Raw genomic sequence first — 16,314 nt, forward strand, 5'->3', positions numbered from 1 at the left:
CCTTGGGAATACCTGGGAACCAGGGACGAGGGAATACCTTGGTCCTGGGAACCGATACCCCACAAATACAGAAGGATGACTGTCTTTAAAGGATGAGCCAAGAAAAGGAAACTCCAGAATCTCCGAAAATCAAGTCAACCTTTGCACAGATTCTAAAGTTAGGATCAATACTGTGGAAACTCACAAATGTCTAAGTAGTTACAGTCGCCCCTCAGTATTCTTGGGGGATTGTTTATAGGACCACTGCAGATACTAAAACCTGTGGATGTTCAAGTCCCATAGTTGGCCCTCCCTCCTCCATATCCATGGTTCCACATCCACAAATACAACCAACTGCAGATCCAGTCACACTGTATTTACTGAAGAAGAAAAACCCCACATGTAAGTGGACCAGTGCTATTTCAGCCCACGTTGTGCCAGGGTCAACTGTACTTCCTTCGCTGGTTTTTCCTTCTCCCTGCATTTCCTAGTAAGAAGTTACAGTAAGGATTGTGTAGTCCTTGAGAAGAAAGGACTAGAAGTCCTTATTTGACTTCCTGTCACTAATGCCTAATATAAGGCCTTGTACACATATGCTTGTAGAATGAAAGTGGTTGTCATAAAACTGGAAATTTTCCGATTTAACAAGACACAAGGGCTCATGGAATGCCTGGGGTTGCTTCCAGCCCAGCCCAGAGTAACAGAGCCTGAAGAAAGCAGAAGCAGAAACACAGCAGATCTTGTACACTGCTGGTGGGAATACAAAATGGTGCAGCCACCTTTGAAAACAATTTGGCAGTTCCTCAGTTAAAACAGAGTTACCATGCTGCTGCTACTGCTAAGTCGCTTCAGTCGTGTCCGACTCTGTATGACCCCAGAGACGGCGGCCCACCAGGCTCCCCCGTCCCTGGGGTTCTCCAGGCAAGAACACTGGAGTGGGTTGCCATTTCCTTCTCCATTGCATGAAAGTGAAAAGTGAAAGTGAAGTCACTCAGTCGTGTCTGACTCCTAGCGACCCCATGGACCGCCGCCTACCCCATCCACTCCAAGGTAATATACCAACAGAAATGAAAACATATGCTCACACAAAAACTTCTACAGGAATGTTCACAGCAGTATTATTCATAATAGCCCCAAAGTGGAAACAACCCAAATCTCCATCAACTGATGAATGGACAGGCAAAATGTGGTACTTTCATACAATGGACTATTATTCAGCAATAAAAATAAACGAAGTACTGATATATGCTACAATATGGATGAATGATGACACTATGCTAAATAAAAGAAGCCAGACACAAAAGGCCACATATTGTGTGATTCCATTTCTGTTCAAAAGGTTCAGAATAGGCAAATCCATAGAGACACAAAGTAAATTAATGGTTGGCAGTGGTTGGTGGAGGGAAGAATGAGGAGTGACTGCTAATGGGTATGGAGTTTCTTTAGGGGTGATAAACCATTAAAGTGTACACTTTTAAAAGAGTAAATTTCATGATACATGAGTTACATCTCAATTTTAAAGGGGTTGGGATAGAAACACAGAAAGGCTAGAATCCATGCTGCTCTCCAGAGTTTCTTCTAGTTCAGATGATTCCATCACAAACACACCAACAAATCAGTAAATTGAACAGTACTGGCAACAGTAACCATAAAAAATTAAAACAATTTGCAATACAAGTTGATTACACCAAAGAGAGATCGAATTCCTCCCCCCAAAGTCAGAGATGCCAAGACTTTTCCCCTGGGGAGAGGAGGAGAACTCCCATATACATCTGTGACCTTGTGAGTAGGTAGCCAAGCTGCAGTTCTAATCGAGGGAGATTAAAGCCTAGAGCGCTTGTAACTTTGCTGAAGCGAACAAACACCTGCACTGAGCAGCTTCTCCTACTGAAGCACCAGACGGTGCTTTAATCCACCCCAGAGCTGGGCCTGGACGCCACAAGGTTAACAGGATGCCTTGGTCAGCAACCTAGTGAGCTACTGGTCCTTTGCGGGGGGACGGCATTCTCTTCATTTTGAAATGAACAAAGGGAAGGGGACACAACAAGGATGACAACATCGCATGACAGATGACACAAAGGCTTGGAAAGGTTGTGTGTGCTCCCAATTCTACCATACAGTAGCTGAGAAAACTGGGCAAGTCACAATACCTCTGGACCTCAGTAAGATATTATCTCATATCTCACAAAGCTACTGTCACAATGCAAGGCCCAACTGTAACACTCAAATACTAGTATTCTCTCCAGTTCACCAAAAAAGACAACTAATGGCTAGTACTGTATATTGTGGGGTCATATTGGATAATAAGGCTCACAGACCTCTTCTATACTTGACACTTGCACACTAAGTCACTTCAGTCATGTCAGACTCTTTGCGACCCTGTGGACTGCAGCCCGCCAGGCTCCTTCTGTCCATGGGATTTCTCAGGCAAGATTACTGGAGTGGGTGCCACTTCCTCCTCCAGGGGATCTTCCTGACCCAGGGATGGAACCCCCATCTCCTGTATTGGCAGGTGAGTTCTTCACCACTGAGCCACCAGGGAAGTCCAATAACTTCTCAAACTCTTTAATATAATTGAACTTGCTGCCTCTGCTGCCCCATCTTCCATTTATCATCTCTGTTCTTTCTACTCTAGCCATACTCAACTGTCAGCATTCTTCCAGCTTTTGAACAGTTTTCTCTCCTTTCACCTGCCTTAAATATCACCTTCTCCTTCACCCTTCCGATCTCAATTTCAACAGCACCTGCCTATCCCAGGAAGGTTTGACCTTATAAAGTCCAGAGTCGTACGACTCCCTACTCACCTTCCCTTCATTACTCTAATACAAGTTGTACTTCTCAAACTATGCTGAGCTTCCATTACTGGACTACAGTTCCCACCGAGTGCTGAGCCTGTGCCTGTAGTCCTCATTGCTCAATTCCCAGACTTATGACAAGTGCCTAACACGTATTTGGCAAATGCTGACTGAATAAATGAATGACTGCAATTAAGCAAAAAGTGTAACTAACTAAATGGAAGATTTCACATATATTTTCTTCATATAAAAAGATCTTTTAATTTTTTTAATTTTGAAGAAAATTATAGATACAATCAAATGCAATTTTTCATAATCACTATGGGGGAAAAGGGCTTAAGCACACATGCATTTTCTACAACTTAAACAGCTAATAACCAAACACAATCAAAAGGAGGGAAACTACCACCTCCTCAGTGGGAATGGTGCTCCTAAGTTTTGTTTTAGGGCTTAAATCTCCTTAACTGGAAACAGTGATAAAGGTATATGTAATGCAAATTACAAACATTACAGTCAAATCATGCACTGGAGTAAAAACAAGCGGATATTGTTTAAACCAGCCCTCGTCTACCCTCTGCGCAAAAAGAATGTCCACACACTTAACAGAAACACAGCTTACTCCAAATGGCTGACCAAGTGAAGGTTAGTGTGAAATACTTCAAATTCCACAAGCACTCAGGACTGCACAGACTATGGGAAGAGAATGTTCCAAGCACAAACTAATGATCAGAAGGTGCAAACGAAATAAACCTGCATCATGACTACCTAAGGCAGTCTGAAGACTGAATATGTTTGTTCTGAAGTCATCAACTGGGAGAAGGAAACGGCCACCCTCTCCATTATTCCTGCCTGGAGAATTCCATGGACAAAGGAGCCTAGCTGGCTACAGTCCCCAGGGTCGCAAAGAGTCGAACACGACTGAGTGACTAACACTACTGCATCAACTAAGCTTCAGCTTCTGAAATACACTAAAAATACTTACCATGTTTTATATCTCAAGTATAAATGACAGAGATTTGTCATTAAAGATAACTACTTTCCTTTGCCTAGTTTAGGATATATAAATCTCTATCACATTTCACACTTTTTATATTTTGGACTTCTTACGAACTTCAGTTCTTCTCGTGTGTTTGTTCCCGATGCTAATGAGAACACAAGTTATACTAACTCGGAATTTTTATTATCATTTTGGGGATGTGACCACCTTTTTAATTCTGTTCATATTTTAACTCAGCAACTTTAGTCCAGCAATCAAAGCTTCATTAGCTTATAAACAAACTGTTTCTCAGGTAAACTGAATTGCCCCACATCAGGATCTTAAGCAAATAAATAAGTACAAAAAAGGCAGAGATTATAAATTAGGGTAGACAAATCTGTATCTAGCCCCATGCCGGTAAAGAGCATTCTATCAATATAGCGAAATGCTAATCTCCTAATTAACAACCTAATTAGGTAATTATGGCTTTGCAGAGGGATGCCGAAATGAAATATGACAACATGGTCACCTCTTTATATGGCACCTGTGGGCCTTTTCAGCTGTCATTGCAAAGAGTGCAATATCAATTTGAACAGATGACAAAGTGCTGTCATTTTTCATTCTGATAATATACAGAATGCTTTGGACAGAAGCAGTTTACAAAAAGAAACATCTTGCCTGGTATTTTCCCAATTTAAATATGCTAAAATACTTTGTTAAATTTTCTGCATGCTTTTGTATATTATATTTAGGAGAATTACCATGCATATTTAAAAAAAACAACTAGACATCATGCTTAACTGTACATGCTGAAATTATCGCAATTTCAATCACGAAGTATATAATCAGAAAAGAGTAAAAGGCACAATTCTTCATGACATTTTAATATTCATACATCTTGAATACTGTTATCAGAAAAATTAAAATTCAAACAAACTTTGATCTTTAATTTTTTCTTACAAAATTTTTAAATGTGAAATAGAAATTCATACTTATAATTTTCCATACCAAAAACGCACTTCCCAAGGTACAAATATTCAACTCACCAAAAAAGTTCTATATGCCAACAACCAGCCTTATGGAGACAGGCATGTACCCTCTAGGAAAGACAGAGCTGTCACACGGCTACTAGCTGTCCCACTGGCCCCTGAAGAGGTGAGGGGAGCACTGGGTCACGGGTACTACCGACACAAATATGACTCTTCTCTCGGGATAGTTTAGGGGAGAAGAGGAGGCTAGCCTGGGAACGTCAATATCCTTTATGACAAAATACAGAAACCAGGGACTTCCCTGGCAGTCCAGCGGTTAAGATTCTGTGCTTCCACTGCAGGGGGCAAGGATTCCATCCTGGTCAGGGAACTAAGATCTTGCATGAAGCAGTGCAGTGCAGCCAAAAAAAAAAAAGATGAAACCATATTTTAATCATTAAACAACTGAGGTTAAAACTAACTTCTTGAAAATACAATCCATTTATAACTTCAGATCACCTGGATTAGGGAAAACTTTCAAAATGATGTGCAAGAGTACCTGTATTTCTCAATTACAAGTTAAACGAAAAGGATTTTTTATTGAAAAATAATTTATGCTTATCAGAGAATATTTTGGAAAACTGAAAGAGCATAAAGACCTATAATCTTACCACCTGTTTTTTCTCTTTATATATTTGATATTGAGATCATACTTTACATAAGTTTTATATCCTTTTTTCACTTCATATTATATGAGCATATTAATATGTCACTAAAATTCTTCTAAAACAGCTTAAATGCTTATATAGTATTTTCAATCATGCTTTTTCCAAAATTTCTCTTACTTCTTTTTTGAATACTACAGTTGTTTCTAATTTTTGCTATTATAAATACTTCCACAGTGAACATTTTTGAACTTGAGTACTTTTCTACATTTCTGATTATTTCTTTAACAAAGATTCTTAGTAATGGGATTACAAACTCAAAAGGCATATATGACTTTAAAGGCTTGTGATAATACTGCCAAAGCATTTGCCAGAAAAGTTTTACCAATTTTTCTTCCCACTGGTAATATGAGTGATCATCTCACTACCAACCTCTGCCAGCAATGAGTATTATTAGAGTTCTGTTAAATCTTTAAATGTCAAATCTTAAGAGTATACTTGTAACCAAACACTACCACAATATAATCAACAACAATTTTCTACAGGCATTAAGTTTAAAATGAGTTGATGTTCCTCCCAAAACAAGGGCCAGTTCCAATATTCAAATCTAGAGCAGCATGGAAGAGCGAAAAAAGCACTGTGGTATTTACAGTTAAAAAAAACACAAAGGTTCAAAGCACAGCTTTGCCATTATCGCTGGCTCTCTACCTTGAATCACTTTACTTCTCTAAGCTTCAGTTTCAGCATTTGTAAAATGGGGGCAGGGAATACATAATATACTCCTAACTCTAACAACTTCAAAAGGCAGTCATGGGCACACTAAAAGGTAATATAAACAACTGGAGGTGTTTATTGTGATTTAACAGATCAATTCATTTAATAGCCTAAAAATAGCATACTGAGACCCTTTTCTCAACAGTGCTTGGTTCATAGGCATGCTAATTCACAAAGCACAACTAGAAATTAACAAGACTAATTTCATGATCCAGACAAGAAAATAAGTCTCATTCCTTTACAATCACTCCATAAGATCATTTCTTGTTACATTGTACTAACCTGAATGGCTTGTGCCCTTGAATGCTAGTACCTGCTGCTGCTGCTGCTAAGTCACTTCAGTTGTGTCTGACTCTGTGCGACCCTGTAGACGGCAGCCCACCAGGCTCCACCATCCCTGGGATTCTCTAGGCAAGATCACTGGAGTGGGGTGCCTTTTCCTTCTCCAATGCGTGAAAGTGAAAAGTGAAAGGGAAGTCGCTCAGTCATGTCTGACTCTTCGCGACCCCATGGACTGCAACCTAGCAGGCTCCTCTGTCCATGGGATTTTCCAGGCAAGAGTACTGGAGTGGGTTGCCACTGCCTTCTTCTATGCTGGTACCTACATCCCTCCAAAAGTATCATGGTAGAGGTACTTACTCCTCATACGCAACCTCTCACGTACCGTATGAGAGTGGCAGTACTGTCTGGGTCACAGAGCTAATAACTGAAAGAACCAATATTCATATCCAGGTGAGTGTGACTCCAAAGCCCCAGCTCACTTTGCTTCAAGTTTCAAGGCTCCATCTCGGTTCCTCTTTGTTAGCCTCCAGTATGTCAGCAACTACAGCACAGATTAAAAAGTTATTTGTTTTAAAAAGAAAACCATTCCTTCAAACCATTTTCTACCAATTTCTCTGCTGAAACAGTACTTATTTATAATACAGTACCTTAAAATGAGTCCACAGGGAACTAAAAGTGTGATATTTTTTTTAAGTTTTACACATTTGGTCCATTTTGACAGCATCAATAATAAAAGCATATTCATAAAAGTATACTCAAGTATAGGATATGACTCTAACACTGCATATATTTAGAGGTAAGTGTGACATAATATTCAATTTCTTTCAGAAGCGATTACCATAATTTAATTCCACTAGTTATTCTAATACCTTCTTGCTATTTCCAGAATTTAAGTTTTGTTGTTGAAGTGGCTGCTCCCATTTTTCTCACTTTCAATTACTTAAAACTGTTTTCTTCTTTGGGTCCAAATTTTGTGCTTCCTATATTAAATCTATTTCCTCAATATACCTAGGCTGCTGTCAACTAGAGTTAATAAATTTTGAATGACTGCTCAGATTTTTTTTCATTTTTATATTCTATGTTATTTCCTTATATGATAGAATATGAATGAAAACAAGTATCTAGAAGACAAATATTTCTTCAATTTTCACTTTGTGGAAGCTGGGTATTAAAATAAAAATAAATTAAACTCTTGAGCTGGGAGCTCCCTGACCATATTTCTCACACTAGGCTGAGTGTCTCTCTGCCTCCTTCCAATTTCGTGTATATAGAGTCAACAAAGCCCTCTATGCATGTGGGGAGCACCTGGCCTGTCAAGGTCCCTTCCCAGAAGTAATGAACAAAGAACAGAGGGAAAAGCTCAACAGTGGCTCCCTATCTGCCATCAAGAGAGAAGCAGCATTTTAGATTTGGACTGTTCTCCACTGGGGTCTGCCAGTAATCAGTTGTGCAGCTTTAAGCATGTCGATTAGAATCAGAAAGCTTTGCATCCTGAAAAGACCTCACCAAGACTTCAACTGAGCTCCCTCATTATTATCCAGATGAGAAAAAAGATACAAGGATTTTTGACTTGACCATAATCAAAAGGCTGTAACTGGCATACCAGCGTTCAGAATTCAAGTCCCTCTCAGTCAAGCGCACTTCCTACTAAACTGCAAATCACTGGGCACCAACTTCTTCATCTCCAGAGGTTATGATAACCACCCTGCCTTGTTCACTTCATGTACTACAGAGAGGACCAAACGAGACAGGAGACCTGGTAGCATTTAAAGAGCTAAGGGCACAAAAGTACTACAAGATCATCATCTCCGCCAAACCCCATCCCTGATTTAGCTTGATTATACAATTAAATCATTCACCCTGCCACTTTCCCAAATATTAGTATGACTCCAACACAACACCCCCTCACTCCAGCAATTTACCAGCAGATTTCTGATCAATGATCACAACTGTGTTGGACCTCCTGCTTTGAACAGTGGATACCACAACGTCAGTGAGCAGGTAGGTCAGGACTCACCATCGGGCAGCCTAAGACTGTACACAGCCCACAAATGTGTTCTGATCTACATGGTATTTTTTTAATGGCGATTTTTTTAAACTAAATACATTAAAATCCAGACTTCCACCATCCCTCTTGAAAACAACTGGAAGATCTAGGGACACTGGGCTCACTTCGTCACACAGTGACAAGCGACTGGAGCTGAGTAGTGACTGCTGCTTCCAGACTGACTGGTGGCGTGCCCTCCAGGTCACAAGGTCTGTCCTACTCTTTATGTCGCATCACGGGCATCTGATTTGGAGACTCCTGAGGCAGCGTTCAAAAGAGAACTGGGACTTCCCTGGTGGACCAGTAGTTGAGAATCTGCCTGCCAATGCAGCACACACAGGTTTGATCCCCGGAATCTCGGGGCGATTCCACATACCGCAGGGCTACCAGGCCCGTGTGCCCCAACTACTGAGTCCAGGTGCTCTGGAGCCCATGTTCTGCAGCAAGAGAAGCCACCACAGTGAGAAGTCTGAGCATCACAAGTAGAGAGTAGACCCCTTCATGGCAACTGAAGAAAGTCCATGCAGCAACAAACACCCAGCTCAGCCAGAAATAAATAATAAATAAAAATTTGGAAAAAAAAAAAAGAACTAAATTAACAAATCCACAGAATCATGAAGATTGAAGAAAATAAGGTGCACAAAAATGTCTAACAATGACTATAAGCATTCAGTTATTTTAAATTTAACACAAGCTAAAATGTGCTATCTTTGGGGTCAAAACTTCTGAAAAACTTCAAACTCACAGAAAACACAAGGTCAAGGTAAAACTCAACATTCAAAAAACTAAGATCATGGGATCTGGTCCCATCACTTTATGGCAAATAGATGGGGAAAAAAGGGAACAGTGACAGACTTTTATTTTCTTGGGCTCTAAAATGACTGCGAATAGTGACTGCAACCATGAAATTAAACGGCGCTTGCTCCTTAGAAGGAAAGCTATGACAAACCTAGATAGCGTATTAAAAAGTAGAGACGTCATTTTGCCGACAAGGGTTCATATAGTCAAAGCTATGATTTTTCCAGTAGTCAAGTGTAGATGTGAGAGGGGACCATAAAGAAGGCTGAGTGCCAAAGAATTGATGCTTTTGAACTGTGGTGCTGGAGAAGACTCTTGTGAGTCCCCTGAACTGCAAGGAGATCAAACCAGTCAATCCTAAAGGAAATCAACTCTGGATATTTATTGGAAGGACTGATGCGGAAGTTCCAATACTTTGGCCACCTGATGCAAAGAGCTGACTCACTGGAAAAGACCCTGATGCTGGGAAAGATTGAGCGCAGGAGGAGAAGCGGGTGACAGAGGATGAGATGGTTGGATGGCATCATTAACTCAATGGACATAAGTTTGAGCAAACTCCAGAAGATAGTAAAGGACAGGAAAGCCTGGTGTGCTGCCATTCATGGAGTCGCAAAGAGTCGGACATGACTGAGTGACTGAACAACAACAATCAGAATAACAGATTTACAGCAAATTCTCTCAGATGAAGCACGTACAATCCACTGAACTGCAACAATTTCTAAAGTCTTCAGTTATGAGTCAACAAGCAAAACAGACACCCCACTTAAATATGTATACCAAACATGACAGACAAGGTAATGAGCTCCTTGAGTTGTAGAAATCATGTTCATTCCCCATTATTCCTTCTGCCCAGCGCAGTGACGAGCACACTGAAGCTAGGGCTCAAGGGCTGACTCTTCTTTGAAGCCATCCATGTCATAAAGAAGAAAGAATGTGGCATAGTTCTAAAAAGGAGAGTTACCAAAGTCTAGCAGATAATCCCCTCTACTCTCAGCTCCACCAACTCCATAAACTAAAGGAATTCATTTAACCTCTCTGTGCTCTAGTTTCCTCATCTGTAACATCAAAATACTTATAATACCATCCTGTAGAGGAATAAATGAGTTAATGCATTTAACATAATGCTGGTACACAGTAAGTGCTCCCGAGCTACCATTGCCAGTGTTTCCTCCTCTGTGCTCCACAGTACCTTGTGGGGACTGCTATCTTAGTATCTACAATGCTTTACTACAATTCACCTGCACACACGCACACACACACACAGTGGGGACTGCTATCTTAGTATCTACAATGCTTTTCTACAATTCACCTGCACACACGCACACACACACACAGTGGGGACTGCTATCTTAGTATCTACAATGCTTTACTACAATTCACCTGCACACACACACACAGAGTGGGGACTGCTATCTTAGTATCTACAATGCTTTTCTACAATTCACCTGCACACCCACACACACACACACACACACAGTGGGGACTGCTATCTTAGTATCTACAATGCTTTACTACAATTCACCTGCACACACGCACACACACACACAGTGGGGACTGCTATCTTAGTATCTACAATGCTTTTCTACAATTCACCTGTGCGCATGCACACACACACACACACACACACACACACACACACACACAGTGGGGACTGCTATCTTAGTATCTACAATGCTTTTCTACAATTCACCTGCACACACACACACACACACACACACAGTGGGGACTGCTATCTTAGTATCTACAATGCTTTTCTACAATTCACCTGCACACACACACACACACACACACACACACAGTGGGGACTGCTATCTTAGTATCTACAATGCTTTACTACAATTCACCTGCGCGCGCACACACACACACACACACACACACACACACAGTGGGGACTGCTATCTTAGTATCTACAATGCTTTACTACAATTCACCTGCACGCGCACACACACACACACACACACATCTCCCTCATGGGAAAGGAAACACCCTCAGGGTGGGGACCTGGTTATACTACTTTTTGCGTCTCTGGGTCTAACATTTTCCCTGGCACTGCTGAATGAATCATAGATATTCAAGGTATTTATTAACAAGAAAGGTTATGAGCAGAAACTGGAACAGACCTCTCTTGCTTGACATACAAGCTCTGACTCTGACCCTGTACTGGCCCTCCAACTTTACTGCCCAGTATTCCCTGGTGGCTCAGACAGTAAAGAATCCAACTGCTAATGCAGGAGACCCAGGTTCGATCCCTGGGTTGGGAAGATGCCCTGGAGAAGGGAATGGCAACCCACTCCAGTATTCTTGCCTGGAGAATTCCATGGACAGAGAAGCCTGGTACACTACAGTCCATGGGGTCACAGAGAGTCATACACAACTGAGGGACTAACACACACACATCCCCACTCAAAGAACCAAAGGCTTGCTTTATTCAGGCTGGTCTACCCACTACTCTAAAACCATGCCTCAGGCACTGCACCTTTACATCTTAACAGCCACCATCTTAGGGAACCTTGCCACATACCAGGCACTTTATCCACATCAGCTCACATTACTCCGTGAAGTCTGTATCAGTCTCTATCCCAAACTATACTTGAAAGAAATAATGCTAAGAATTAAGAAACTTGCCAAAGGTCACATAGCTATTAAGAGGAGGGACCAAGAATTGAAGTCAGAGTTCATGGCTATTCTCTACAGAATGTCTGGTCCACTCATATCCAAAGCTAGGCTGACCCACATACTACCATCTTGCCTTGGAAGGTTACAGTCTTCTCTACATTTAAAGAACTATCCGCACCATTCATTTTGACACATATTTTCTTCTCTGAATAGTTGCTTCAATATGTATTTGCATACAGAGAGCTACGGTGTGAGAAAAGAAAAAACACATAAAAGGCACAGATACAGGCATAAGACACACGTGGGTCTGCATCCTGGTTCCGTCTCATACCAGGTGTGTAATTTATCCTGAGCCCTCCTAATCAGTGAATTGAAGTTAAAATAATTAAACAAGAGAAACCTAACATAATTTCTCCAATATAAGTAATACAGCTCAGTTCACCCCATACTGTGAAGCCTTATCAGGTCATTGTACATGCCTCAAAAGTGGATGACCTCTTCCCCTCCTGTACCACCACTGAATCACCGCAAGAACTCCAACCCAGTGTACATACCACTCTGTCAGAATTATTTCCTATCTTTTTCACTAAACTGAGCAGGCAAGAACTGAGTCTTGTTTATCCCTATATGGTCTACCATGGTACTTGGTATATGTTGTTGTTTTTCAGTCACCCAGTCGTGTCCGACTCTTTGCGACCCTATGAACTGCAGCATGCCAGGTCTCTCTGTCCCTGACGATCACCCACAGTTTGCCCAAGTTCATATCCACTGCATCAGTGATGCCATTCAAGCCATCTCATCCTCTGGCATCCTCTTCTCCTTCTGCCCTCAATCTTTCCCAGCATCGGGGACTTTTGCAATGAGTCAGCTGTTCACATCAGATGACCTCGAATGTATCCATACTCAATAAATGTTTGCTAAGGGAATCAACTGGGTTGGCCAAAAAGTTCATTCAGGTTTTTCTGGACGATGGTACGAAAACCCAAACAAACTTTGTGGCCAAGCCCACAGAATAATGAGCATTTAAAGGATTCTAGAAAAGAAACCATTTCTAGCTGAGGTTGTGCTGAACTGCTTGAGGCAAGGCCAATTTCAGGTGGGTGCTGGCTAACACCAATAGATGGAAACAGGAAAGGAGAAATCTAGGCATAAAGAAAGTGCTAGCAACAAAGGAAAGGACAAAGTCCACTCCAGGTCCTACTTATCAGAGTGAAGAATCAGGGTAAGAGGCCCTTTGAAGCTTAGCTGGAAAGTTAGCCGGAGCCAGATCAGAAACCAGATCAGGAATCTGAATACCCTCCAGCATTACGGTAGATGAAAGTAAGTATGAGCATAAATCTGAAAGGGAAAGGAGCCACCAGCAAGTCTCACAGGCCCCAACAATCCTACAAGTGTGTAAACTGAACAAGATGAAAACAAGTATCGATCCTTCATCAACAACCCTTCCAGCATTTACTGATCATCTTGTGTGAACTCACAGAATATGAAGAATAGAACATGGCGCCTCCTTTCCCTGCTGCTCTACATTAGGAATCCACCCCTTCTGCTTGTCAAAACAGAGTAAGAATGTTGACTTGACTTTAACTGATGTGTGTAAACACCTGTCTCCATTTGACTGTTCACACCTGGGGAAGTTTTGAACTTTGCTGCTTTTGGTTTACAACAACATGATGCTTTTGCACAGTGCCAAGTATTGTGGTAGGCTTCAAAAATCACTTCATTCAGAATGAAAACTGTGCCAATCTCTGAGTCAACTTTTGGGTCTCCGGTTAAAGTAATGCTTCTGTTTAAACTACAGTGATATTTTCTTTTCCAGTCTTAAACAGATCTAGAAGACTCTATGCCACTCCCATAAACAAAAGGTTGAATCAAAGTTCCAGCAGCACTCTGCCTATAAAAAAAAAACAGTTCTAAAAGGCTGTTTTACTCCTTTGGGGGCAATGGAGATAAGGGGCGTTAGACAGGGAATGCACAAGCAATGATTTTAAAAACCTGATTTTCATGTTATGAAGATTAAGACACCGAGTAGAACCAGAAACTGTCAGTCAACAGTACCCTCCCCAAACCCCGATACTACCGAGTCCACTAGCTTCTCCTCCCCCAAATCACACGCCCAAGCTGTCAGATTCATAACAGCCTTCAGTTCTGGAAAGGGCCAGGAAACGGATGCTCACTGGATACTGGAGCAAGGGCCAGAAAGGCTGTCCGCCGGGCGGCGGCGAGCGCGGAGGAGTGAGGAGGGAAGCCAGGCTCCTTCGGTGGGCTGGCGGGGGTGTGAGCGATGGAGCTAGGGGCTGGGGCAACCTTTACCTGAAGCTGCTGCCACACTACGGGCCGGGATGGCCCTGGGACACGTTCCTGGGGGGAGGGCCCGGCTCCCCCGCGCCCCCCGGTCCCTGCCCCAGCTCCGCACTCTCGGAATCCTCAGGGACAGGCGGTCCTCCCGGCCGGCTCAGCAGCCGCTTTCCGGACTCGCCCTCATACCCCGGCCGCTCGCTGCCGCTGGCCGGCCGAGCAGCAGCCCCGTTGCCCCGAGCCGCGCCACGACCCGGAACCGCACCCCGCGCACCGGAAGTCCCCGACCGGGAAGCAGCCGTTGGGTGGGGACGTAGTGCGCAAGCCCCAGAGCCGAGAGCGGGCTGGGAAGCCTTCCCGGGAGGCGGGGCCGAACGGGACGCCGTGCGCGCGCGCACCACTTCCCCGCCCCCAGGCAAGGCCTGGGTCAGAGAGTAGCTGGGATACTGGCAAAACACGGAGATTTCCAGGTTTGCGTTGTTTAGAAATCCACGTCAGCCTTCTCCGTCGAACCTCCTCTCTCCCCACGTCCACGGAGAAAAGCCCTCAGTTCTTTCAGAAATGAGCGATGAGGAGCTTGTCTCTTGAATCAGGAAGAGCTGGTTCAAATTCCCGCTCTAACTTGCTGTGTGTCCTAGGACAAAACACTCCCTTCTCTGACCCATCCATCGAGTAGTTCCAAATTTAGAGTACTGCTGTGAGAATCGAGTGGGATGATGCTCTAAAAACACTCGGCACAGTGCCCAACACTTAATAAACTTAGTAAATGTTAGTCATTATTCTTATTTTCTGTAAAATGAAGGTAATTATCATCCCAGGAATTCAGGGAGTTCCATGAGATGTGTGGACCCGCCCCAAACAGGAACTCATTATTCCCCGTCTTTCTGTCTTCAGGGAATCAGTGGGGACGCTACTACTAAGGGGAAGGCAGTGCAATGATATGATACCTCTCCTATCTGAGAGATGATCTGGAAAGTCTCTCTTAAAAATGCACCTTAGCAAAAGAAAGAAAAAAACAAGTCTGAATTTCACCTCGGGGGGACCTTAGCGGGCATGCATGCACGCTCAGTAATGTCAGACTCTGTGATCCCAAGGACTGCAGCCCTCTAGGCTCCTGTGTCCATGGGATTTTCCAGGCAAGGGTATTGTGCTGCTGCTGCTAAGTCACTCCAGTCGTGTCCAACTCTGTGTGATCCCATGGATGGCAGCCCACCAGGCTCCCCCGTCCCTGGGATTCTCCAAGCAAGAACACTGGAATGGGTTGCCATTTCCTTCTCCAATGCATGAAAGTGAAAAGTAAAAGGGAAGTAGCTCAGTCTGGTCCATGGGATTTTCCAGGCAAGGGTACTGTATTGGGTTGCTATTTCCTCCTCCAAGGGATCTTCCCAACCCAGAGATCCAACATGCCTCTCCTGCATTGGCAGGCAGATCCTTTACCACTCGCACCTGCTGCTGCTGCTGCTGCTAAGTCACTTCAGTCTTGTCCGACTCTGTGAGACTCCATAAGACGGCAGTCCACCAGCCTCCCCCGTCCCTGGGATTCTCCAGGCAAGAATACTGGAGTGGGTTGCCATTTCCTTCTCCAATGCATGAAAGTGAAAAGTGAAAGTGAAGTCGCTCAGTCCTGTCCATCTCTCAGCGACCCCATGGACTGCAGCCTACCATGCTCCTCCGTCCATGGGATTTTCCAGGCGAGAGTACTGGAGTGGGGTGCCAGTGCCTTCTCCCAAAAAGTGAGCAGTTGGGTTAATCCCAGGAAGACCTTTGGCCAGACAGGTGTGATGGGGTCAAGGAGTTTAAGATCTTAGCTTTTAAGAATGCTTAGAACAAAAGGCACAGAACTATAGAGGACAGTATGGAGGTTTCTTAAAAAACTAAAACTAGAGCTACCATGTGATCCTGCAATCCCACTCCTGAGCATATATCTGGAGAAAAACATGATCTGAAAGGATACATGTACTCCTGTGTTCGTTACAGCACTATTTACAGTAGCCAAGACATGGAAGCAACTTAAATGTCCATCAACGGAGGAATGGATAAAGAAGATGTGGTACAGATATACAATGGAATATTACTCAGTCATTAAAAAGAATGAAATGCCATTTGCAGTAACATGAAT

At 43.0% G+C, this 16,314-nt stretch overlaps 1 protein-coding gene across 5 annotated transcripts in view; it reads right to left on the bottom strand.

The window, feature by feature from the left end:
• MAPKAP1 (MAPK associated protein 1) overlaps positions 1-14,443 on the bottom strand; it is a 241,155-nt gene extending 226,712 nt beyond the window's left edge. For 3 of the 5 annotated variants that reach the window (XM_052647826.1, XM_052647827.1, XM_052647822.1), the window contains exon 1: positions 14,211-14,443. The gene's annotated coding sequence lies outside the window, so the exon portion shown is untranslated. Of the gene's footprint in view, positions 1-6,821; positions 6,981-14,210 lie in introns of all 5 variants that reach the window. The other 2 variants (XM_052647824.1, XM_052647823.1) reach the window with 1 other exon arrangement.
• Positions 14,444-16,314: the final 1,871 nt, after the last annotated feature.

This window comes from Budorcas taxicolor, chromosome 11, assembly GCF_023091745.1.
Source record: "Budorcas taxicolor isolate Tak-1 chromosome 11, Takin1.1, whole genome shotgun sequence".
NCBI lineage: Eukaryota > Metazoa > Chordata > Mammalia > Artiodactyla > Bovidae > Budorcas > Budorcas taxicolor.